General features: G+C 37.3%; 1 protein-coding gene across 1 annotated transcript in view; it reads right to left on the bottom strand.

The window, feature by feature from the left end:
• LOC123878010 (irregular chiasm C-roughest protein-like) overlaps positions 1-24,642 on the bottom strand; it is a 96,708-nt gene extending 72,066 nt beyond the window's left edge. The window contains exon 1 of the mRNA XM_045925027.1: positions 24,309-24,642. The gene's annotated coding sequence lies outside the window, so the exon portion shown is untranslated. The remainder of the gene's footprint in view (positions 1-24,308) is intronic.
• Positions 24,643-26,035: the final 1,393 nt, after the last annotated feature.

Here is a 26,035-nt window from a genome sequence, read left to right as displayed (position 1 = left end):
ATTCAATTACTACTTTTAAAACAAGCAATAGAAAGAACGAAATTATCTGACTACAAAGATTTGCGATGTCAAAGAACTTAATTCGTAACTTGAAATTGGACTTAGACTTACAATATTCAAATGAGACCCTAATCAATTGCATTAAAACTCAATTCAGTTTGGCAAAGGGATGATTCTGTTTTACATTCTGGACCACTTCCAAGCATGCCTATACAGTTATTCTTTGTGAGCCCGTATCGAAGATTATCATTTAAAATTATTCGCTCATTCTATAGATTAGGTCCATGACTAATAGCTTATGAAGGTTTTCCTAAAGATTATCTTAGATTATTACCTATTTTATTTTTTATTGTCATCCATTTCGAATTTTTAGGGTTCCGTACCTCAAAGGAAAATTCGGAACCCTTATAGGATCACTTTGTTGTGTGTCTGTCTGTCTGACTGTCAAGAAACCTATTGGGTACTTCCCGTTGTCCTAAAATCATGAAATTTGGCAGGTAGCTTAGAATAAAAACCCAGGCAGGTAGGTAGGCCTTATAGCACTGATACAGGAATAAATCTGAAAACCGCGAATTTGTGGTTACATCATTAAAAATAAAATAAAAAATTCAATTTTCAAAGTAAGATAACTATACCAAGTGGGATATGGAAAGGGCTTTACTTGTACATTCTAAAACAGATTTTCATTTATTTTTATGTAGGTATAATAGTTTTTGATTTATCTTGCAAAATGTTGGAAAAAATACCCGAGTACGGAACCCACAGTGCGTGAGTCTGACTCGCACTTGGCCGGTGTTATTTATCATTTGTTATTATAAAGGCAATAGAAATATAAGTACGTTCTGTGAAAATTCAATTCTCTACCTGCGAGTATTATGGTTCACGAGATAGAGCCCCCTAACAGACATTGTCGTGGCAACCCCTAGCCGGGTATCATTAAACTTTTAGCCCTAATTTGCAGGAGCGTTAAAAAAGCGATGCGTTCAAACCCGGCGTTGCGCTGACAATACAATAGTGCGCGATAAAAAAGCGTTGACGTGTGAACAGATACTTGGGAATACATTTGTTCTATTTGAACGCTTTTTTAATGGACGTTAAAAAAGCTCTCGTGCGAATTATCCCTTAAACTTAAAGGGCGTCTGGCAGGGGGTTGCCACGATACTAAGTGCCTGGCAAAGCATGACATGATTTCTAATATCATTCCGAAGAAAATATTTAAAAAAAACTTTTTTTTTTTTTTTCTTTAAATCTGGCTTTACTCTGATTAGCCAATGTCAAGTTTGTGATATTTTCAAGTTATTGAATTTATACAAGTATGGACTCCGTCTGCGCCGGCGCCCGCCGACACACGCGCGGCGCCCTTTTAGAGCGCTTCCCAGTCAGTTCCACCACCAAAAAACACCAACTAACACAAAAACCAGCCACTCTTAACAAAAAAACACTCCAAACAAGCACAGCACGCGCGCCAGCAAACGCCATCGCAGACGAAGTCCAAAAAAAAAAACTTTGTACTTTGACGTAGATAAGATTTTTTACACCTTTATTAACTGTTATCTCCCAAAGCCACCATGATCCAAACTTCATAGTCGCTGATCGTTCCTCCCTGTGTTGGGGACACTACGCAGAGAAACTTTCAGCTTTTATAAAATAACGAAGGTCTGGCACGCGCTGGCTCTCTCTCTAAAACGATTTTCATTTAAAATAATTCTCTTAACTTATATAGGAAGGTTTTCTCAGAACCCTTTATCGACTTCTATTCATTATTCATTAAATTAATCTTCTTTGAAAGTTCCTACGAAATTGCTAGAGCTTTTCCGTAAAACTAAATTTTGTTATCTTGTAAAATATAAATTAATAGATCCTACAAAGACTTTTATTAACCCGCGACCCAAAAAGAGGGGTGTTATAGTTTGACGTGTGTATCTGTGTATCTGTCTGTGGTATCGTAGCTCCTAAACTAATGAACCAATTTTAATTTAGTTTTTTTTTTGTTTGAAAGGTGGCTTGATCGAGAGTGTTCTTAGCTATAATCCAAGAAAATTGATTCAGCCGTTTGAGAGTTATCAGCTCTTTTCTAGTTACTTTAACCTTCAATTGTCAGGGGTGTTATAAATTTTTAATTTACACTTGTACTATAATTATATATTAATTTATACTATCACTTTTATTTACTTGGTTTGTTTGGAATACGCTATGAATGAACTCTACCGGTATCAGATTCAAACGCTCGGTAGATCACATAATATTACCACTCCTGTTCTTAATTTCTTCATTTTACTCATTTTACTACGTATTTATGTTTTCTGTTTACGATCAATTTCCCGTAATAATCATAGGCGCTTGAATAAATCCACCAATAAGAACGCATTTATTTTACGGTTATGCTATGTGTTAAGAGGGCTCTCTCCGTCACTCGTTTCATACAATCGTAGTTCCAATTTCATTTGAATATTAAGCTACCAAAGTCCATGAAATTTTGCAGACATATTCTAGAAACTAATATCTATGTCTGTGGTTTTTCAGATTTCTGTTAAAATATTCGGTTTCAAAGTTACGCGGTCTTAAAAATTTTCATACAAACCTTTCTAAAGCCCCTGTAATTTTAAAACTACATAATTTTAGAAAAATCTGAAACACCACAGACACAGATATTAGTTTCTAGAATATGTCTGCAAAATTTCATGGACTTTGGTTGCTTAATATTCAAATGAAATTGGAACTACGATTGTATGAAACGAGTGATGGAGAGAGCCCTGTTAAGGCAAATGATCACAGTAATGTTAGGTTAAGTAAAACTTCCATCAATGTTTATACATTTATTTTATTTTTTTATTCTGATAAGTCCTTAACTGCTGTCTCACTTGATAATAAGTGATGATGCAGTCTAAGAAGGAAGCAGGTTAACTTTGAAGAGGTATGGCAGTTTCATTAAACCCATACCCCTGATCTTTTTCTGGACGGCATCGTACCGAAAATCCCTTAGCGGCACTGCTTTGCCGGTAGGGTGGTAACTAGCCACGACCGAAGACTGCCACCTGACCCGACCAGAGACAATTTAGAAAATATCAAACCCCAAATTGCCCCTGCCGGGAAGATTTTTTTTTAAATCCTGTGAGAACTCTTTGATTTCTGGGACAAAAGTAACCTTTGCCCGTCACCGGAATGTAAGCTAGCGCTGTACCTTTCGTCAAAATCGGTTAAACGGATGGGCCGTGAAAAACTAGCAGACAAACAGACAGGCACACTGTAGCATCCCGACATATATTATTAATACGAAAGTGTGTTTGTTTGTTTGTCCTTCAATAACTCCGCAACAGATCTACGGATCAGCGTGATTTTTTCCCATGGGTATAGTTGTTGAGAACCTTGAGAGTGACATATGCTACTTTTTATCCCGGAAAAACAACATCCCGCAATATAGCATGCTATTTTTCACTTATTTGTAGTTCGATAACGCCGCAAGTTGCAACTGTAGATTAACGTAATTTTTTGCATAGACATACCTAGTTGAACCTGGAAAGTGATATAAGCTACTTTTTATCCCGGGAAAACAAATACTTAGTTTATAATATAAGTACCTATGGATTTCTTATCTTGTAATTCGAAGGTTTTGATTGTAGTCAAGTTACATGGTGATAATTCCCCTTAACATGTTAGAATAAAGATTTAACTATCGATGGTGATGATTGGTGTCGATAAGAAGTTTTAATTGGTGCGATAAAACGTGGACATGAATTGGTCATGTCGCTTTAGGGCTCATTTCTTTTAATTGACTGGTAGCTATAATGATGTACCTAATTAAATACGCTACCAAGTTAGGGCGATTACGCACTGCATCCGATCCGAATCCATGAAAATACGTTCCGAAATAGTCAGAGAACTATCAATTCCGACATTTTGCACGATAAATCAAAAACTATTATGCATAAAAATAAATAATTTGTTCTAGAATATGCAGGTAAACCCTGTTATCTTACTTAGAAAATTGAAAATTCTAATTATTTGATCATCAACACATTTAATGTAACCGGAAATTCATGATTTCAGACTTTTTCCTTTACTTATGCTATAAGACCTACCTACCTGCCTTTCATGATTCTAGGTCAACGGAAGTACCCTCTAGGTTTTCTTGACAGACACGACAGACAGACAGACAGAAAAGAGTAATCTTATAAGGGTTCCGTTTTTCCTTTTGAGGTACGGAACCCTAAAAATTAATTCAATACAAATTTCACGCAAGAAAAGCCGTGTAAAAATCTAGAGCGAATTATAATTAAATGGAAAGTTAAGGACGCGGCGGGTTTCGAACCCACACCCCTGTGTGGCGGGGTACTAAAAAAATATAATAAAAGCACTCTAATAAATTAATTGGCCTTCCAGTGTCCGCAATCAACGGGAGTTCGGCATTTCTTTTTTAATTAAAAAGGTGAAATCCATGTGAGGGAAAAGGCTTCACCATTTTACAGCGATATTTTGAAAATAAAGTCCCCCGTCCAAAATTTCAATTGAAAGGTACCTACCAATTTTTCGAATAGGTTACCGTGTATATTCAATATTCATATAAGAACAAGTGTAAATTAAAAATTTATAACACCCCTGACAAGTGAAGGTTACAGTAACTAGAAAAGAGCTGATAACTTTCAAACGGCTGAACCGATTTTCTTGGATTATGGCTAAGAACACTCTCGATCGAGCCACCTTTCAAACAAAAAAAAAAAAATGACAATCGGTTCATTAGTTTAGGAGCTACCATGCCACAGACAGATACACAGATACACACGTCTAACTTATAACACAACACCCCTTTTTTTGGGTCGGGGGTTAAAAAGAGTCGAGCTTTTAGAAAATAATCCTATTATTATCAACCGAACTCAATCTAAGGCTCAAAGTATACATAATGGCACAAAGTCAAAGCGAACGAAGCTTTTCTAAAATGTATCCTAATTTGTTGTGGGTTCTGATTCTATTCTGAACGTACTCGCTCTTCTCAGGCCTAGGCGCATTTGGAACCCTCGTAGCTTTTTTATATAAACAACTTTATTGTTAACAAAATTACATTGCTTTATTTAATATTGCTTTAGTTTTAAGTTTACTTAATTAATTATCATCACTATATCATCTTACAAATCTAACAATTCTGACTACAATTCTGACTACCAAAAGGTGTAAAATAGTAGGTACCTACTTTGAATAAATAACTTTGAGTTTGAGTTTGACGCGAGAGACGCGGCGTCTACTAGAACCAGACCATTTTTAACCCCCGACCCAAAAAGAGGGGTGTTATAAGTTTGACGTGTGTATCTGTGTATCTGTGTGTCTGTGTATCTGTGTATCTGTCTGTGGCATCGTAGTGCCTAAAAGAATGAACCGATTTTAATTTACTTTTTTTGTTTGAAAGGTGGCTTGATCGAGAGTGTTCTTAGCTATAAACAAAAAAAATTGGTTCAGCCGTTTAAGAGTTATCAGCTCTTTTCTAGTTTTCTTGTAGAAAAGAAGGTTAGATAACCTTTAGGTTCTTAATATTATGTCAATTGACAAATGTCAAGCTGTCAAGATGGACGTTGCCTAGATACATAATTATTTATTTGAAAATGATGTTTTGGAAAACTCAGATACTTTAGATCGTAGGCGCGGAATAGTCCAAGAAGATCGGTTGAGCCGTTTGAAAGTTATCAGGTCTTTTCGGTCTTTTCTAGTTACTGTAACCTTCACTTGTCGGGGGTGTTATAAATTTTTAATTTACACTTGTAGACAAATGCTGTTAACTTAGACCAAGCAACAAGGTAGCATTCCAAAGCTCCAGGTGCTGAGTCCTGGGATTTATTTCTCGGGAACGCTCGAGACGCACACACACACACTCGCTCGCATAGCACATTCGCTACAACTCGTCTAAAACTACAACTTTATAACTAACTAACTCCAATACTATCTTCGCATTATTGCCTTTCTAATGAAATGGATGGTTTCAAAGTCTATAACGGACATAATATTATAATAAACAAGAAATATTTTTTGTGTTTTATATTATTAAAAAGAAGACGAATTTTTTGTATAGCTATGAAAATTGTCACTTGATGCAGTAAGCAAGAAAAAACTGGCCAAGTGCGAGTCAGACTCGCGCACTGAGGGTTCCGTACTCGGGTATTTTTTCCAATATTTTGCACAGTAAATAAAAACTATTATACATAAAAATAAAGAAAATCTGTTTTAGAATGTACGTACAGGTAATCTTACTTTGAAAATTGAAATGCATTTTAATTTTTTTTAAATGATGTGACCACAATACAAAAATTATTTAGAAGTAATTATTGTTGACATAGGCCATAGACCGCTGGGGTTTAGTGGGTACTAGCCGATGCCCGCGACTTCGCCCGCGTGGATTTAGGTTTTTCGAAATCCCGTGGGAACTCTTTGATTTTCCGGGATAAAAAGTAGCCTATGTGCTAATCCAGGATATTATCTATCTCCATTCCAAATTTCAGCCAAATCCGTCCAGTAGTTTTTGCGTGAAGGAGTAACAAACATACACACACACACACACACACACACACACACATACAAACTTTCGCCTTTATAATATTAAGTGTGATTCCGGTCGCCTTTCGGCCGGTGAGTCCCACATACCCTCCCTCAGCTGGCTGGCTGGCTGGTTGGTCTACGGCTGGCTGGCTGGCTGGCTTCCGGGGAGGGATGCGTAAATGCATTCCCCAGCGATAAAAAAAAGGCATCATCCCCATTCCATTCGAGGCTACGTTCGGCGGCGCAGCGGGGCTACAGACATCTTATAATAACTTGATCGCAATTAAAACACTAATCCATCTTTTAATTACAACCAGCATGAGTTCAGTTACCAATTAGAATGTATAAAGTAGTCTATTTACGAACATCCTGTATACAGATCGCTTGCGGTACATATCCGTTCGGAATATGTTCACCTGCCGATGCGATTCCATTTTATGTGATTAATAATATGATGTTCCATAAAGAGAACAAACTAACGGTTTCTATTAAATTAGATGTAAACAGAGTTTCGAGTAATCAAGTGGACACGCGCCTGTAGCTTTTAGGGTTCCGTACCTCAAAAGGAAAAACGGGACCCTTGTATGATCACTTTGTTGTCTGTCTATCTGGCCGTCCGTCCGTCCGTCGGGTCAGTCAAGAAAACCTATAGGCTCCTTCCCGTTGACCTAGAATCATGATTGGGCAGTTAGGTAGGTCTTATAGCACAAGTAAAGGAATAAATCCGAAAACCGTGAATTGGTGGTTACATCATTTAAAAATATTTAAAATGTGTTTCAATTTTCAAAGTAAGATAACTATACTAAGTGGGGTATCATATGAAAGGACTTTACCTCTACATTCTTAAACAGATTTTTATTTATTTTTATGTATAACAGTTTAGCCTAGTGGTTAGAACGTCCGCCTCCTAATCGGAGGTCGGGGGTTCGATCCCGGGCACGCACCACTAACTTTTCAGTTATGTGCGTTTTAAGCAATTAAATATCACTTGCTTTAACGGTGAAGGAAAACATCGTGAGGAAACCTGCATGCCTGAGAGTTCTCCATGTTCTCAAAGGTGTGTGAAGTCTGCCAATCCGCATTGGGCCAGCGTGGCAGACTATGGCCTAAACCCTTCTCATTCTGAGAGGAGACCCGTACTCAGTAGTGGGGCGGAAATGGGTTGATCATGATGATAACAGTTTTTGATTCATCGTGCAAAATGTTGGAAAAAATCGAATCCCGGCCCTTCCGAGGCGAACGAGTCCGACGACGTTTTAACCACTGGGTTATCACCGCCTAATTGCCCATTACTTTACGAGTATTTAAATGATGTTTTAAAAATAAACTCCACGTTAAATGAACTCTTAAGAGCTCAGCGAGTGTTAGTTAGTAATTAAAATCTAATTAATTGTAGCATGCACTTACTGTTAACTAATTTTGTTTAAAGCTTACGTACTCTGGCACTATCATAATTTCTCATTTCTTAATCCTCATAGTATGCGGATAAACGCGTGCAGGTCTTAGAAGCGTAAAAGCACTGCTTACCCCGTAGAATCTTAATAATTATGACCCAGTAGTGTCAGTGAGTAGGTTCTTCCCTAGTTATACTAATGTAGCCTACCCTGGCTTCAAACCCTATGTACACCTCAGCGTATGAACCAAGACATTATAGGAGTAATATAATTGTATTTTAAATATTAACCATTTTATTGTACCTAAAATTGTATTTGCAATACCCTGACAGGGTCTCATGTATTTAGCTTTTAGCTTTAAGCACCCACCATCAATTAATGTAAATGTACATGAAAGCAAATAAATAAATCTGAATCTGAATCTGAATCTAAACCTCAGGTTGCAAAAAAGGCGATTAAAGTTATGTTACGGTCACCGTTAAACTTAAGCCGTCAATAGGAGCAAAATGGATTGCACAAGGGTTTGTTAATTTTGGACCAATTTTATTTTTAATCTTTATCATTAAGGTATAAACTATGAATTGTTGACCCACTGTGCTCTGTCATCCGTCTTATTGATTGTGTTTTTCCGTTTTTCCTAACAAAAAATTGGTTGTCTGTGTCTGTAAAGTCGGTTTACTGACGATAGTTGAACGTGACAACAAAGGCCGATTGTGCTTCTTTGTCGCTCGTTCCGCGCTCTCGCTTGCACTTCAAGCCACATGGAACGCCTCAGAGCGAGGTAACGCCGCATGAGTCAGGTTTTTTCGTGCGTGCAGCCGGCTCTATCGAATTATAAGACGTTGTCACGTCAATAATTTATTTTTAGTTAATAATTTATAGCTGGTATATAATATTCTTTGGAGTTTTCATTGAATAAATCTAGAACTATATACAGGTATCTTCTTTTCCAAGGGCATCGCAAATTATTACAACATGTAAAGGGAATCGCGGTACAGAAAATATTGGAAGAACTGCACTAAGCCATAAAAGCTATAGTTATGACAGTACGTTATATTATGGCTACCCCATATCAGTCTCTACACTACGCAGTAAAGTACTGGAACTCTAATATTTCTATAATATCGACTTCCATATTTATAGGTATGCCAATGTATAGGCATAGACCACAAACCACATGACATTAGAAAACGGACCACAAAAAGTGGTTTCCTTTCCGCCCTAAACAACTAGACCTATCCATTACTAGAGTTCCTATACAGTTAGAGCTCTTTTCAAACTGGTTAACTTGTCAAAGCAACCAGTTTCAATGTCCCCGATGTTTGTACATTTATATAGAAATGGGAGGTCTTTGTAAACTGGGTACGGTATGGGAAGCTGTTCGTAGGAGTTCAATAAACTACGGTGTGTGAGATGAACTTATCAATTAGGTATTGGTACGAAGCTTCGAGCTGTTTAATTTGTTGTGTAGAATGCTTTAAGTACACACGGACATAATAACAATTATTATGTATGTAGGTAGGTATATACCTACCTACATACATAATGTTACCTGCAATAAAATTATGTCTATGTATGGATGGATCATGATTATCTAATTTTGTAGAAATAAGAGATAGAAAGAAAACTCAATCATACTTTTATAAGTGCTTTTGAATCGTCACTGAATATCCAACTGGTTCCGAACGCCCTTCCTACCGAGAAAAACCAGTAAGAAACTCGGCGGATGCTCTTTCCAAATAAATTTTTAATTTTTAAATTGGTTTACTTCGCAATTAGGCATTGTAAGGTCTAAATCTCGTGAGGACGCTCCGTTGTCGGGGCGAAACGTACGTCGAGTGGCCTGTCTGGTTTAGAGGATTATAGCAAACTTGGAGGATGCCCGCGACTTCGTCCGTGTGGATTTAGGTTTTTAAAGATTCCGTGGGAATTGTTTGATTTTCCGGGATAAAATACCTATGTCAATTACAGGGACGCAAGCTACCTCGGTACCAAATTTCATACAAATCGGTTAAGCGGATGGGTTTTTAGGTATCCCGTGGGAACTCTTTGATTTTCCGGAATAAAAAGTAGCCTATGTCCGTCCCCGGGATATAAGCTAACCCTGTACCAAACGTTAGAATCGGTTAAACTGTTGGGCCGTGAAAAGGTAACAGACAGACAGACAGACACACTTTCGCATTTATAATATTAGTATGGATTAAGCTTTTGGTTCCTTATATATCATGGACCTCCGCAAAATAACGTCTGCTTCTATACAACACACCGTGTTTCAGCTGCTAATGAAATACACTCATACATCAAGACATGGTAAGTCACAGCCTACATTAATTCACCACAGCCTATCAAGGTATTTATTAAGCTGCAGTTTAAGCTTGCGGGTTGGCAGGTAGCTCTAGTGCTTCATTAAGATGTCTAGGCTTCCTTAAGGACGTAAGCACGTAATAAATTACAATTTAAACATTTTAGCGCTCATTTTAGTAGATATACTGCACTTTGTTCTGTTATTTTCATCGATGTATATGGATTAGCCTTTCCCATACAATTCCGTCCGCAAAAATACGCTTGAATCTTACGTCATCGTCATTGACAAAGTCAAGAGACTTTTGCAAATTCTATTGACTTTTTGAGCGCGTTTTTTATCTTCGAAGGGCCCATCCATATACATCGATGGTTATTTTACACTGTGATAAATACTAAAGCGGTGATAGGAGTTACTTGCGCGTGGTTTAAAGCAGGGTAGATATTAGTAAAGTAGACTTATTCATGTAACATCCGTTAGGTCAAATTTTTTCGTATAAATAATATAGCCTATGTCACCCGGGCCTTTAGGACAAATCGATTAACACCTCATTCATTAAAATTGGCCCAGTAAATAAGGCCCTACGGTGGAACACACAGAATCTGGATACAAACATACATACATACAGACATACATACATACAACATAGACTGCTAAAATCATAACCCTTCCTTTTGGCTTTGCCGCAGTCGGGTAAAAATAAAATCTCAGATTACATCGTTTCAAAGTTATATGGAGTTTAATAATGTAAAGCTTGTTAGACCATCTTAGACCACATCATCACTTTCCATCAGGTGTGATTGTGGTCAAGCGCTTACCTATAGTGAATAAAAAAAAAAAAAAAAAATTGTAGTAACATTTTCCTTGAATTCTTAGAAAAATCATGTCAATGTCTCCTCATATAATAAGGATCGAATTCAATAAGTCGATTCCCTGTTCTTCGAATAAAATTTATTTCCAGTAGAAATTGTGATGATATCATGTTCAAAGGCTATTTCCAGGCACGTGGTAATCGGAGCTGGATCTAGTTACCGACCACCAAGTTTTGCGAGCAACCGCGGTAGGTGCGGTTACAATTACTGTTATGGTAACGTTATTATGTTTACTTGCGTATCATTCTGTATATCTAACCTACCAATAGTGGTAGGTTAGGTACACAGAATAATACTTATTCTACCCAATTTAATAGAAACGTTTTAATTACTAACTGGATGGTCGCGAATTCGTTCGCATGGATATAGGTTTTTTAAAAATCCCGTGGGAACTCATTGATTTTCCGCGATAAAAGTAGCCTATGTCCTTTCCCGGGATGTGTCCCAAGTCTGTACCAAATTTCATTAAAATCGGTAGCAGACAGACAGATAGACAGACAGACAGACAGACACTTTCGCATTTATAATATTAGTGTGATTAGTGAGAAGTGTGATACCTAACCTACCAATGTTTCTTTTAGATTCGCTTTGAAGATATTAATAGCTTATGCCTATATAGGTTTTTTAAAGATCCCGTGGGAACTCATTGATTTTCCGGGATAAAAAGTAGCCTATGTGCTAATCCAGGGTATAATCTATCTCCAATCCAAATTTCAGCCAAATCCGTTCAGTAGTTTTTGCGTGAAAGAGTAACAAACTTACACACAAACTTTCGCCTTTATATAATACTAGCTGACTAGCTGATACCCGCGACTTCGTTCGCATGGATGTAGGTTTTTTTAAATTCCCGTGGGAACTCTTTGATTTTCCGGGATAAAAAGTAGCCTATGTGCTAATCCAGGGTATAATATATCTCCATTCTAAATTTCAGCCCAATCCGTCCAGTAGTTTTTGCGCGAAGGAGTAACAAACATACACACACACACACACACATACAAACTTTCTCCTTTATAATATTAGTGTGACTAGCCGATGCCCGCGACTTCACCCGCGTGGATTAAGGTTTTTCGAACCCCGTGGGAACTCTTTGATTTTCCGGGATAAAAAGTAGCCTATGTGCTAATCCAGGATATTATCTATCTTCATTCCAAATTTCAGCTAAATCCGTCCAGTAGTTTTTGCGTGAAGGAGTAACAAACATACACACACACACACACACACACACACACACACACACACACACACACATACAAACTTTCGCCTTTATAATATTAGTGTGAAGTGTGACTAGAGACTAGAGACTAGAGACTAGAGAAAGCCCGCGGCTTCGCCCGCGTGGATTTAGGTTTTTCTAAATCCCGTGGGAACTCTTTGATTTTCCGGGTTAAAAAGTAGCCTTTCCCGGGATGTGTCCCAAGTCTGTACCAAATTTCATTAAAATCGGTAGCAGACAGACAGACACTTTCGCATTTATAATATTAGTATGGATTAGTGTGATGATGTGAAGTGTGATATTAGTATGATTTCACTTATGATATGTCAAGTGTCAAAACTACCACCGGTTCGGTAAGCAGAAAAGTTTTACAGAGAAGAACCGACAAGAAAGTCGACAGTTACTCCCTTTGATCAAAACATTTTCGCTTGGCAGCTAGGTACTCAATATAAATAACTGAAATACTCGAACGTATCCTTTACACCGAACGCCAAAGGCTATACTGGGAGCAAAGTATCCAGGATGCATCCTGGCATCACAGGCATTGGATGCACGTCCGTTTCCTTCGGTGACGTCAGGCGAGACCTAAAGCTTAGTACACACAACAGTTTTACAGTCCTACTCTCTTTTTCTCTCTTAGGGTCAACGCAAATAGAGGATTGGAGTGGAGTGTTTTTGATAAATACCCAAATTCAGCTATATGAACATGCTGTTGAAATTGGTTATCAACCCCCGCCCCAAAAAGAGGGATGTTATAAGTTGGACGTGTGTATCTGTGTGTCTGTGTATCTGTGTATCTGTCTGTGGCATCGTAGCTCCTAAACGAATAAGCCGATTCTAATTTAGTTTTTTTTGTTTGAAAGGTGGCTTGATCGAGAGTGTTCCTAGCTATGATCGAAGAAAATCGGTTCAGCCATTTGAAAGTTATCACTCTTTCCTAGTTTTCTTATATAGGTTTTTGTGTCGGGGTTTTTTTAAATTTTGAGTTATAGGTATACAAAACAAAATTTGGAGGATCCGCGCCGGGTTAGTATCTACACCCCTGTCATGTTTACATCGATGCCAAATCGTGTACTGAGTCAGAGGTTACCAAAATCAAAACTAGGTGATGCCCGCGACTCCGTCTACGTGGCTTTTTTTAAATCCAGTGGGAACTCTTTGCTTTTCCGGGATAAAAAGTTGCCAAAGTTAATTTCCGGTGCGTAAGCTACGTCTGTACCAAATTTTCATATACATCGGTTAAACGGAGAGACCCTTAAAAATCTCGTAGGAACTCTTTGATTTTCCTGTTTCTTTCATTAAAATCGGTCCAGCGTGCAGCGGTTGAGCCGTTACTGATAACGTAGCAGACAGACAGACAGACACACTTTCGCATTTGTAATATTAGTATGGAGGATTAATATGTAAGTACATATTAAGTTGATCAATTATAGAAATACATCAATGCTTTAAAACCTTTAAGAAATTCATTTTTTTTTTTAATTTATTTAATCAAAAAAAAATTTACATTGGATCTATAATATTATCGCTCGCCAAACTGGTGGGCCAGTTTGTTGGCGAGGTGGCGCTCTTATTTTATCGTACATATTAACTAACTTATCCATACACCTTAATCTATACTTATAATAAACTTACTACGAGTAAATATTTATTTAAACCTAACTAATTTATTAAACAGACAAAAACACATTACTATACAAATCATCGAAATGCGCTTAACTAATTTCTTAGCTCTACTCTCGAATAGATCGATCCTGCCTTCAGTGTGGACTTAGCTTATAACTCACTGCGGTCAATGGAAATAAATGTTCGTGTGGGAACTTTAATCGCTCGAGTAAACTGTGATCTGTGGATTGCTTTCAATCAATAAAAGCAATTTAAGCTTCTGATGGTAAAAAACGTCATTTATAAAATAATGCCTATCAGCCTATCCACACCATCTATCGTGCTTAGTTTTCTGTCAAGTGAATCTACACTGGGTATCAAGAACCAGCAAGAAATTCGGTGGCGACTCGGTTAATAGATTAATTAAAAAGAAAAATAAATCAAAAGAAAAATAAAACCGACTTCAAAAACCACAAACACTAAAAAGTAATAAATAATTCGCGAGCGGCCCCACTGTAGGTACTATAATATGCTATGCCCAGTTAAAACTTTACTGTTTACTAAGCTATTACACTGATCGCGAGCAATTTGCTCTTATCCATTGAGGAGTTCTGTTCTCCATCTCCGAAGATATTCATCAGATCTTCACCAAAATATGGGACCACTTGCACAGTATACCCTTTCGAACAAAAAAAATCCAAATCGGTTCAGGGGTCTTTGAGTAATCTGTGAACATACATTAAAAAAAAAAAGATTCCGACGAATTGAGAACCTTTTTTGAAGTCGGTTAAAAAACGGATGTGTCATCTCAATTCTCATCAATATTCTATTTGGTAATGTTATGTTCAACTTCGTAACCTTTTTTAACTAAAAGGCATGGGTGTATAAGCCATGGAGGATTTGATGGTGTACGTGTTAATTCGCGAAGGGTTTTATCACCAACCCCTTTGAAGATTAGCAGATAATTGAGGGAAAGAATCTCGTTTCGTTTCGGGTTTATTGCTACGGCAAACGAGGAAGAATATACCTATTTAACAGTGGCGTGCAGGTGATAGAGGCATAAACGCACTGTTTACCCCAGTTTTTATTTTATTTTTGCGTGATAACCTTCATTGTCTCATCATTGGCTCACTACTGAGCCATTGTCCACCACGCTGGCCAAGTGCGGACTTCGCACACCTTTGAGAATTTTATGGAAAACTCAGGCATGCAGGTTTCCTCACAATGTTTTCCTTCACCGTTCAAGCAAGTGACATTTAATTGCTTAAAACGAACATAGGTAAAAAATTAGAGGTGCTTGCCCGGGATCGAACCCCCGACCACTGAATAGGAGGTAGATGTTTTAGCCACTAAGCTATCACGGCTCAATTCCCGCTAAGTCCTCAATACGTGACATGATATCGAAAACATATTCAGAAACACAGGTGTCTAAATTACAACTCTGCAAAACAGATGTGTACATATCAACTTTCATTAAACGAATATTACTTACCTATCACTCGTAATTAGACACTTGTCCCATCGCTGACGATTAGCGAGAAACGAGTTGAGCTACAAACTAGATACAAGTTGGTAATCAGAGAGAAGCGAGTGTGTAGTTGGGATAGCTTGCACATGCTTGGCCACATTCACATCTGATGAAAAGTGATTATGGGACTCGTAAAACCCCTCAATAGGTGGACGAGAAACGAGTTGAGCTACAAACTAGATACAAGTTGGTAATCAGAGAGAAGCGAGTGTGTAGTTGGGATAGCTTGCACATGCTTGGCCACATTCACATCTGATAAAAAGTGATTATGGGACTCGTAAAACCCCTCAATAGGTGGACGAGAAACGAGTTGAGCTACAAACTAGATACAAGTTGGTAATCAGAGAGAAGCGAGTGTGTAATTCGGATAGCTTGCACATGCTTGGCCACATTCACATCTGATGAAAAGTGATTATGGGACTCGTAAAACCCCTCAATGCAGACGGACGACATCAAGTCGCAGGGAGCCGCTGATTTCAGGCGGCGCAATACTGTGGCGTGTGGAAGTCCCTAGAAGATACCTGTCCAGCAGTGGGCATCTATCGGTTGTAAATAACGATGATGATGATCGGTGTTCTATAATATCTTAGGTAAGGTTTTATGAACTGACTAGCTGATGCCCGCGACTTCGTTCGCGTGGATATGTAGGTTTTGTAAAATTCCCGTGGGAACTCTTTGATTTACCAGGATAAAAAGTAGCCTATGTTCTAATCCAGGGTATAATCTATCTCCATTCTAAATTTCAGCCCAATCCGCAGTTTTTGCGTGAAGGAGTAACAAACATACACACACACTCACACACACATACACATACAAACTTTCTCCTTTATAATATGAACTGATTTAAATCGCGGTCGATATAAAAACGGTCGGAAATCGAACCTCAACTATATTATAATCGGTTGGTGATAGAAATAAACCGCAGCGCAGGTAAAATGGGCGGCGCGGATACGAATCCCACCGGGTAAGAAATGCGCTATTAAACTTGACTACTGGTTTTAGGGTTCCTTATAAAATATTTGTTTTATTAATACATAGATATATATTTTCGGATCTTTACACAACTGCCCAAAAAAAAAGTTTAATGTTTTCAAGGTATTGTTATAAGTATGTATGTGAGTCTGTTCCATCATAACTTCTAAATGCCCGAACAGATTTGGATGTAGGTAGATAATTATGGAATATCGTTATAATGCTTACTTCACACTAAACTTTAAGTCGTACCTACTGCGTAATCGTATTCGTACCTACGTAAACTGTAAATCGGGTATTGATGAATTGTAGACTAGAATAATCATCATCATCATCAGCCTGTGGACGTCCACTGTTGGACATAGGCCTTCCCTATAGAGCGTCACCACACCCGGTCCTCAGCCTTCCTCATCCAGCCACTTCCCGCCAGCCACTTTATATCGTCGGTCCATCGTGCTGAAGGGCGTCCCACACTACGCTTGCTTAAACGCGGTCTCTACTCAAGGAATTTTCGGCTCCAACGGCCATCGCCTCTACGACAGGCATGGCCTGCCCACTGCCACTTCAGCTTGCTAATAGTAGAATAATACCTACCTATAAATTAATTAATACGGAACCCTAAAGAAATTCAAGATACAACATACCTGAGATGAAATAAAGATGTAGATCGTGGCAGCATGGGAAGATAAAGATTCTTTTGTGTGATAAGAGGCGCTGTAATTATTTTTTTACGTGCATTAAATACTTCCCATTTTTAGGGTTTCATACCTCAAAAGGAAAAACGGAACCCTTATAGGATCACTTTGTTGTCTGTCTGTCTGTCTGTCCGTCGTGTCTGTCAAGAAACCTATAGGGTACTTCCCGTTGACCTAGAATCATGAAATTTGGTAGGTAGGTAGGTCTTATAGCACAAGTACAGGAATAAATCTGAAAACCGCGAATTTGTGGTTACATCATTAAAAAAAAAATTAAAATGTGTTTCAATTTTCAAAGTAAGATAACTATACCAAGTGGGGGCGGTATCTATTATGAAAGGGCTTTACTTGTACATTCTAAAACAGATTTTTATTTATTTTTATGTAGGTATAATAGTTTTTGATTTATCGTGCAAAATGTTGGAAAAAATCCCTGAGTACGGAACCCTCAGTGCGCGAGTCTGACTCGCACTTGGCTGGTTTTTAATCTACTTTTTACTCCTTTTTTGTGGATTAAATCTACAGATACTCTTCTGGGAAAAATTCGATTAATAGCAATAGTAAAAGAAACTACAGCTTAACTGAGGGATCAAGGGTATACAGAAGGCAGTGGTTCTTGAGACGGCGCGCATTGTGAGGAGGTTCCTCACTCTGGAGCCCTGACCACTGGCGGCTTGGGTACAACCTGCACCCGCTGCTAGTGGGGCCCATTTTACCATATATTTAATTAATGTTTTTCCCCCGTCAATTTAGTTTTCCATTGTTTCTGTCATTTAATTTTTTGTTGTTTCTGTTATTTCCTTTTGTTGTTTCTGTTATTTCACTAATTGTAGTTTCTGTTTTTTTTTTTTTGTTATTCCTGTTATTTTTGTAATTATTTTCTTAAAATTTGATAATCATTAAAAAGTAGGATATCTTGTAGAATACTGACAGATCAGTACAGTACCTATACTGGTGGAAAATTTCACGTCATGTTCCTATAGCTATCTGTTGTCGAAAAATTTATGTACCAAGGAGTACAAGTACTGGACGGAACCCGGTTCTGGCAGTTTTACGAGCGAACAGTAAAATCGATAAATCATTGACAGACAAACTGCCTGTGATCGAGATTTAAACAATGCGTAAAACAAAAGTTTTTTTATGCTTTTTATCGTTAAACCCTGGGTTATTTATATCAGATACAAACAAATGAAAAAGGGATCTGTTTTTTGTTACCATTTCCCTTCGTTAACCATCGGTTATTTATTTAAACAATAATAACCTAGGTTTTTATGCTAAATACTGCAATGCTCTTCCGGCATCCGTTTTCTTTGCTAATTTTTTGGGTTCCGTACCTCAAACGGAAAAAAGGAACCCTTATAGGATCTCTGTCTGTTTTTCTCTGTCTGTCTGTTTTAAAGAAGTGTTTTTCTTTTTTTTTTCTCTCTCGTCAGGCTTTACAAAGATTAGCCAATTAGCCAAAGTTTGTAATTATTTGTAACAAATTAGTTAAACTATACAAGTATGGACCCCGTCTGTGCCGGCGCTCGCCGACATACGTACGGCACCCCCTTAGAGCGCTTTCCAGTCAGTTTTAACAAAAAAAAACACTCCAAAAAGGCAGAGAACGCCCGCCAGCTAACACCAACACAGACGAAGTCCAAGAGGTGTTTACATAGTGAGTTTAAATAGTGAAGTTTGCGTATGTGTGTTTGTGTGTGTATGTGTGAATGTTTGTTACTCTCACGCAAAAACTACAGCACGGATTTGGCTGAAATGAAGGATGGAGATAGAAAATAGAAACAGACGAGTTATAGGTGATGATGATGATGATTCAGACAACATCACTGGCATCAGCTAGTTCATAAATATATAAATAATTCAACGTTATTCTGAGTCACTGACTGAAACGTGAAGTGTATGCGTGGAGTATGTCCAGCGGTGGACGTCTATTGGTTGATGATGATGTTGACGATGATGATGACGATGATGATGACGATTTTTTTTTGATATTTCTAGGCTATCTGCAATCAGTCATTTGTCGACTATAATCAGATTATATGAGTGCGTTACGGGTTTGGAGAAGGTCACTCCATCAAGAGACTCTTCTCATAAGGCTATCCCTGGCTTTATTGTCCACAAGACAGTTCTTCTATTGTGGCTCGTTTTAGCCTATTTACTCTGCTGCATGTGGTAAGTGACACTGCCAGACTATTCGCATGGACTTCTAGCTTGGCTTTATGTTTTTTAGCATTATTATTAATTTCTTCTTTGATTGTGGGCATTGCAAGATACTCATGTGTTTCACTTGCTTTAGTAAACCATGGAGCATGCAGTATTGTGCGAAAGACTGAGTTTTGATAGCGCTGTAGTATTTCTATGTTAGAATTGCTGGCTGTGCCCCACAACTCCAAGCCATATGTCCATACGGGTTTTAAAAAGCTCTTGTATATTAGTACTTTGTTATTGAATGATAGTCGGGAGTGTCTGCCAAGTAACCACATTAGCGATGATGACGATGATGATGAATGATGATGATGATGAATGATGATGATGAATGATGATGATGAATGATGATGATGAATGATGATGATGACTAAAACATTTTCAGTAATGTCAACATTATTCAGCAACCATTTAATAAATTCTGATGCAAAACTTTGGTACACGTTCACAAATCATTTGTTCAAACATTAGTGAATAAAAAATACATGTGGTGCACATAATTTCATCCTAATGAATGGTCAATGAATGAATGAATTTGATTATATAAGTCGAATAGAATTTGAATGAGCGAATCCATTTAAATATATAAAAACCGGCCAAGTTCGAGTCGGACTCGCACACTGACAGTTCCGTATCATCGTAGCGTACAAGATATTATAACACTACTAGAGGATGCCCGCGACTACGTCTGCGTGGATTTAGGTTTTTAAAGATCCCGTGGGAACTGTTTGATTTTCCCGGATAAAAAGTTGCCTCTGTCAATTACAGGGACACAAACTACCTCGGTACCAAATTTTAAACAAATCGGTTAGACGGATGGGTTTTTGGGAATACCGTGGGAACTCTTTGATTTTCCAGGATAAAAAGTAGCCTATGTCCTCGGGATATAAGCTAACTCTATACCGAATTTCGTCAGAATCGGTTAAACTGTTGGGCCGTGAAAAGGTAGCAGACAGACAGACAGACAAAAAGACAGACAGACAGACACACTTTCGCATTTATAATATCAGTATGGATCGTATGGATGTGCTTATTTACTTTTAATATGCTTGGCAGCCATTTTGAAACACGCCATCTAGGTTTTTTATTATTTGTTACTAGCTCATGCCCGCGACTTCGTCCGCGTGGATTTAGGTGTTTTGAAATCCCGAGGGAACTCTCTGATTTTTCTTGATAAATAGCTGTAGCCTATGTGCTAATCCAGAATATTATCTATCTCCATTCCTTTCAGCCAAATCCGTCCAGTAGTTTTTGCGTGAAGGAGTAACAAACATACACACGCACATACACACATACACACAAATTTTCGCCTTTAAAATATTAGTGTGAAGTGTGATTAGTGTGATAGCGGCAATAGTACACACTAAGAAATTTTCAACTCTACCTATCACAGTTCATGAGATAAGTTGAAGACAAACGGACAGACGAACAAAGGAGGCCTAGTACCCCCGGTCGGCACCCATCAGGAATGGAACCCTATTAAAACGATAACAGCAGAGAGATCCATATAAATTAAGTATCCTGGATTTTATGTCCATAGCAATGAATGAAATGATTGAGTCGATTATGTCAAATTATAAGATATACTGCTTAGTATGAGTTTTTACATCACCAAAAGTTGATATTTGATAGTATTCAAGCGTGGAAAAGTGAAATGGACCATAACTGGCCTTATTTATTCCATTAGTGCAATCTCACCTGGTAGTAAGTGATGATGCAGTCTAAGATGGAATCCAGCGAACTTGGAAGGGGTATGGCAGTTTTATTAAACCCGGTATGAGTTATCGGTTTCTATACGGTATCGTACCGGTATGCTTAGTCACTTATCGGCATAACTTTGCCGGTAGTGTGGTTAATAGCCATGACCGTAGCCTCCGACCAGACTAGAGACAATTATTTAGAAATTAAAAATTCCCAAATTGGCCCTGCCAGGTATTAAACCCGGGATCTCCTTCTTATAAGACCACAGCGCTCACTACTGCGCCAAAGAGGTCGTTAAGAATGTGTTATGAAGCTCAAGATCCATACTAATATTATAAATGCGAAAGTGTGTCTGTCTGTCTGCTACCTTTTCACGGCCCAACATTTTAACCGATTCTGACGAAATTTGGTGCAGGGTTAGATTATATCCCGGGGACGGACATAGGCTAGTTTTATCCCGGAAAATCTAAGAGTTCCGGGATTCCCAACAACCCATCCGCTTAACCGATTTGTATGAAATTTGGTACCGGGGTAGCTTGCGTCTCTATAATTGACATAGGCAGCTTTTTATCCCGGTAAATCAAACAGTTCCCACGGGATCTTCAAAAAACCTACATCCACGCGGACGAAGTCGCGGGCATCCTCTAGTCTTTCATAAACTTGTATCTTCAGCCAGACAGCGTTCCAAGGGGCAACGTTGCAAAAAATCTGTGGTACTGAATTTTAACGAGACTTTGTGACTATTTTGCTGTGCTAATTATGTTTCGATCTCGAATTCTATCAACGTTGGGTGATATGTAAAATCGCATACCAAGCATATAGAATAAAAACCCTATAAATTACGCAGACATACACTGGAAGTTGAATCTGATTGCAAATGGAGTGAGTTATTTGACAGGACAATGCAAAATCTTTGACGTGTGTTTACATACATTAAATTTACGATCACATTCGGTCAAGTTTTCATTCAAATGGATTCAGTTTACGATTGGACGAGAATCGGTAATGACAATAATTTCCATAGATTTGTAATAATATTTACTTATTTTGTCGTTTGAAAGAATGAGTAAGTACCTATAATAATCTTTCATAATAAAATTCCGCAATCAATTTTAGACTTTCCTTTACACTAGTTTAAAAAATATGCTTCAGAAAAAAATCATAACACACTAACGGAAATGTTTCTTTTACTCGAAAGCCTGTTTAATCGAAATAGTTCTACTAAGCTATGTACTATGTAGGTATATTTGATGAAAATATGTTGAACCGTTTGAGAAATATTAGCTGTGTGTGTCGTCCGATTGATGAAAACATATAAAAGTAAAAGTTAACTGACTGACTGACGGATCGGCCTGAATTTGGCATGGAGATAGCTATCATGAGGCTTGCATGGAAGTCAATGAAACACCGACGCACGTGCTCCTGGAGTGTGGCAACCTGGGCGGTCTACTCGGCTTCTGGAGCGAGCTTGGATGGCTGGACAAAGACTTCGGGGGAAAGGGACAACGCACGCACAACAGACGGAAACGTTTAAGTGCGGAAACCAGCCCAGAAAGAAGAGAAGAGAAGAGAAGCTATCATGACGATAACTTTTATATTTTATAGCTTATAGCTATTATCTAACTTATCATAACTTTTCGTTGGAGACTGTTGTGGTGTGTGTGCTTTGTATTTGTGTTACCTTTTGTTTATTGTTAATACTGTGTGTCTCCATAAAAAATAAAAAAAATGACGTATCTTAGAAAATTCAACCCTATTATGATGACCTTGACCTGTCATGATGATTTAAAGTTTAAACTCTTAATTCACACTTGTATAGATTTATTTTATATCAACATAATTTCTACTGTTTTCAAAGAAAATCACACTAATATTATAAAGGCGAAAGTTTGTATTTGTGTGTGTGTGTGTGTGTGTGTGTGTGTGTGTGTGTGTGTGTGTGTGTGTGTGTGTGTGTGTGTGTGTGTGTGTGTGTACGTTTGTTACTCCTTCACGCAAAAACTACTGGACGGATTTGGCTGAAATTCGGAATGGAGATAGATAATATCCTGGATTAGCACATATGCTACTTTTTATCCCGGAAAACCAAAGAGTTCCCACGGGATTTCGAAAAACCTAAATCCACACGGACGAAGTCGTGGGCGTCAGCTAGTAAACTCTATATTGAAATCATTCATTCAAAACATCAAGCCATGGGGCGGCGTTATTTTTTTGATGCTTTTTATGCCATGAAAACGTGTTTCGTTGCTCTGGGAATGGGTTCTTAAACAACAGGTGCGGATGCCTTTTTTTCGAATATAAGTATTTTAAAATGTCGGCCTATAAAATACTGGGACGAATGGATTTTTCTGACCGTGATATTTGTGTGCTTTACGTTAGTTTTTCAATAAAAGTTGACGCTTCTTTTAATTTTTTTTGTTTAAGTACAGTTTTTTATGGTTTTGGATTCAAGTCCTTTAGGCCTGTTTATTTTTAGAAAAGGATTGTGTGATTTTTATAAAGTAAGTAGATAGGTGCTAGGTAGTATAGGCGTCACTCAGAAAAGCAGGAATTATTTAAATAATTTTTAACGAATTATTGGAATGTCTTCTAAAACCCTACGCGCAGAATACAAATCACAACGCGTAGAGGTTATCCGAGAGTTTTAATCTAAAAAAAATTAAAACATGACATCTCAAAACTATTGACATCTCACACAATAGGTACCTACCAAAATCGGCCCATTAGTTTAGGCACTAACTACGGTGGAAAACAAAATCTGAAAATAACTAACTAAAAACAGAAGAATCAGAATAATAAAAAGGGGGAATTTCAATTTTCTATGCGTTTCAAATAAGAAGGCGATCGACAAACTACAAAGTAGAACATCGTAGCTCGTCTAAACTAGCAATAAAATACAAAATATTTACCTATTACTTTTTCTGCTTTTATTATAACACAAGTGTAAATTAAAAATTTATAACACCCCCGACAAGTGAAGGTTATAGTAACTAGAAAAGAACGGATAACTTTCAAACGGCTGAACCGATTTTCTTCAATTATAGCTAAGAACACTCTCGATCAAGCCACCTTTCAAACAAAAAAAAACTAAATTAAAATCGGTTTATTAGTTTAGGAGCTACGATGACACAGACACACACGTCAAACTTATAACACCCCTCTTTTTGGGTCGGGGGTTAAAACACAAAAAAGATAAAGCTCAGTATAAAGAAAGACAAGTATTGTAATTCCATTTTTAAACTCATAATATTTTAATAGATTTAATAGATGTAGATATTTGATAGACTATTCATTAAACTCACCAAAACAATCCTCAATCCAAACAATAGGATATTTGCACAGATAAATAATTTACTTATTCACAATTTTAACCTTCTCACATAACAGTTCCAATTTTAAAACAGAAAAGTCCCATTCTATTTTCAAAGTTCGAATTAAAAAAAATACTGTCTCGTATCTATGGCTTTACAGATAAAACATAAGAAAATAACACAGTTCTATTCAAAATTTTTAAAGTTCGAAAAAAAGTTTATAGTTAAACAAATGAATGTCAATACAATAGTAACGTTATTTCAATAAAACACGTGAACTATCGTAACGTTACTTAATTGACAGGAACGCGTATTCTCGTATAGATGCCGGGGCAAATACTGAGTAGGATTCGTTTCCCGCCCTTGTGTCACAGAGTAATTTGTGTGCGGAGGTGACCATTAATCAAAGGATCTTTTTTTTTAAACAATATATCGCACTCTACATCAAAACTCTTTCAACTCAAAATAATGCTTATCCAGAATCTAAGATTAAGTGATTTTTATAATCTACTTATAGACTTTTTGATTCTTAATTTACAATGGATTATTGTGTTTTAAAATATAATCGCATTAATTTTATAGAGACGAAAGTTTGTGTGTATGTGTGTGTGTATGTTTGTGACTCCTTCACGCAAAAACTACTGGACGGAATTGTCTGAAATTTGCAATAGAGATAGATAATATCCTGGATTAGAACAAAGGCTACTTTTTATTCCGTAAAATCAAAGAGTTCCCATGGTATTTCGAAAAACCTAAAGCCACACGAACAAAGTCGCGGGCATCAGCTAGTATTTTATAAAGCATAGTTACTAAAACTTTATTCACGTAGAGATAATATGATCAGTGGTCAGAAAATGAGGATAAATTAAAAGGCAAGGCTTTTGAGTTGAAACAGTTTAGATACTAATCTATATAATTATATCTCTATGATTTTATTTAGATCATCTAGGGGTACGATATGTCATTTATCTTTGTTCGATTTGTTAGTAAATTATTTGGTATTCTGGTACAACGAATCGATTCGATTCATCAAAATCGGCTTAGTAGCTTAGACACTACGGTGGAACACACAGTATCTGGATACGAACATACATACATAGACTGCTAAAATCATAACCCTTCCTTTTGGCTTTGCCGCATTCGGGTAATTAGTGTTCAGTTAGGCCAAATTTTTATTTTATTTACTGGATCAAAAAACATTAGCACGCAGTGTTATAATACAGTGTTGTATATTATTTGCTACCAACGACGTCAACCACAAATTATGTAATAATTACGAATTACGAAAGTTACACGCATGATTATTTTATCATCTATTATATTAATATTTATTAATAGATCGCTTTAGGACATAATCAGCTAATTCGATGTGGAAATTTCCAGCATTAGAAAATGCCTTGCGAGTAGAGACCACCTATTACTACCTGTGTTATCCTAACAAGTATTTAATACACGTTTCGGGAACTCTCAAATTGAAAATTATTATCACAGTATCTCTCAATTAATAAAATAAATTGCTCAGCTAAATCCCAAAGCGTACAATAATTTAATATAGCTACAAACTTATTGTGTGTTGCACTTACTCTATGCCATATGAATATTCCATCCTTTTCTATAACACGTTTAAAATATACCCTTCTCTTTCAGTGCACTTGTATTAATATCCCATGTATGTGGAGTTGGCAAATCGTAATTATTTGTTTTTATAGTAACAGTTT

The sequence above is a fragment of the Maniola jurtina genome, chromosome 25 (assembly GCF_905333055.1).
Source record: "Maniola jurtina chromosome 25, ilManJurt1.1, whole genome shotgun sequence".
In the NCBI taxonomy this organism is placed as follows: domain Eukaryota; kingdom Metazoa; phylum Arthropoda; class Insecta; order Lepidoptera; family Nymphalidae; genus Maniola; species Maniola jurtina.
This window is presented reverse-complemented; position numbering and strand designations above follow the sequence as displayed.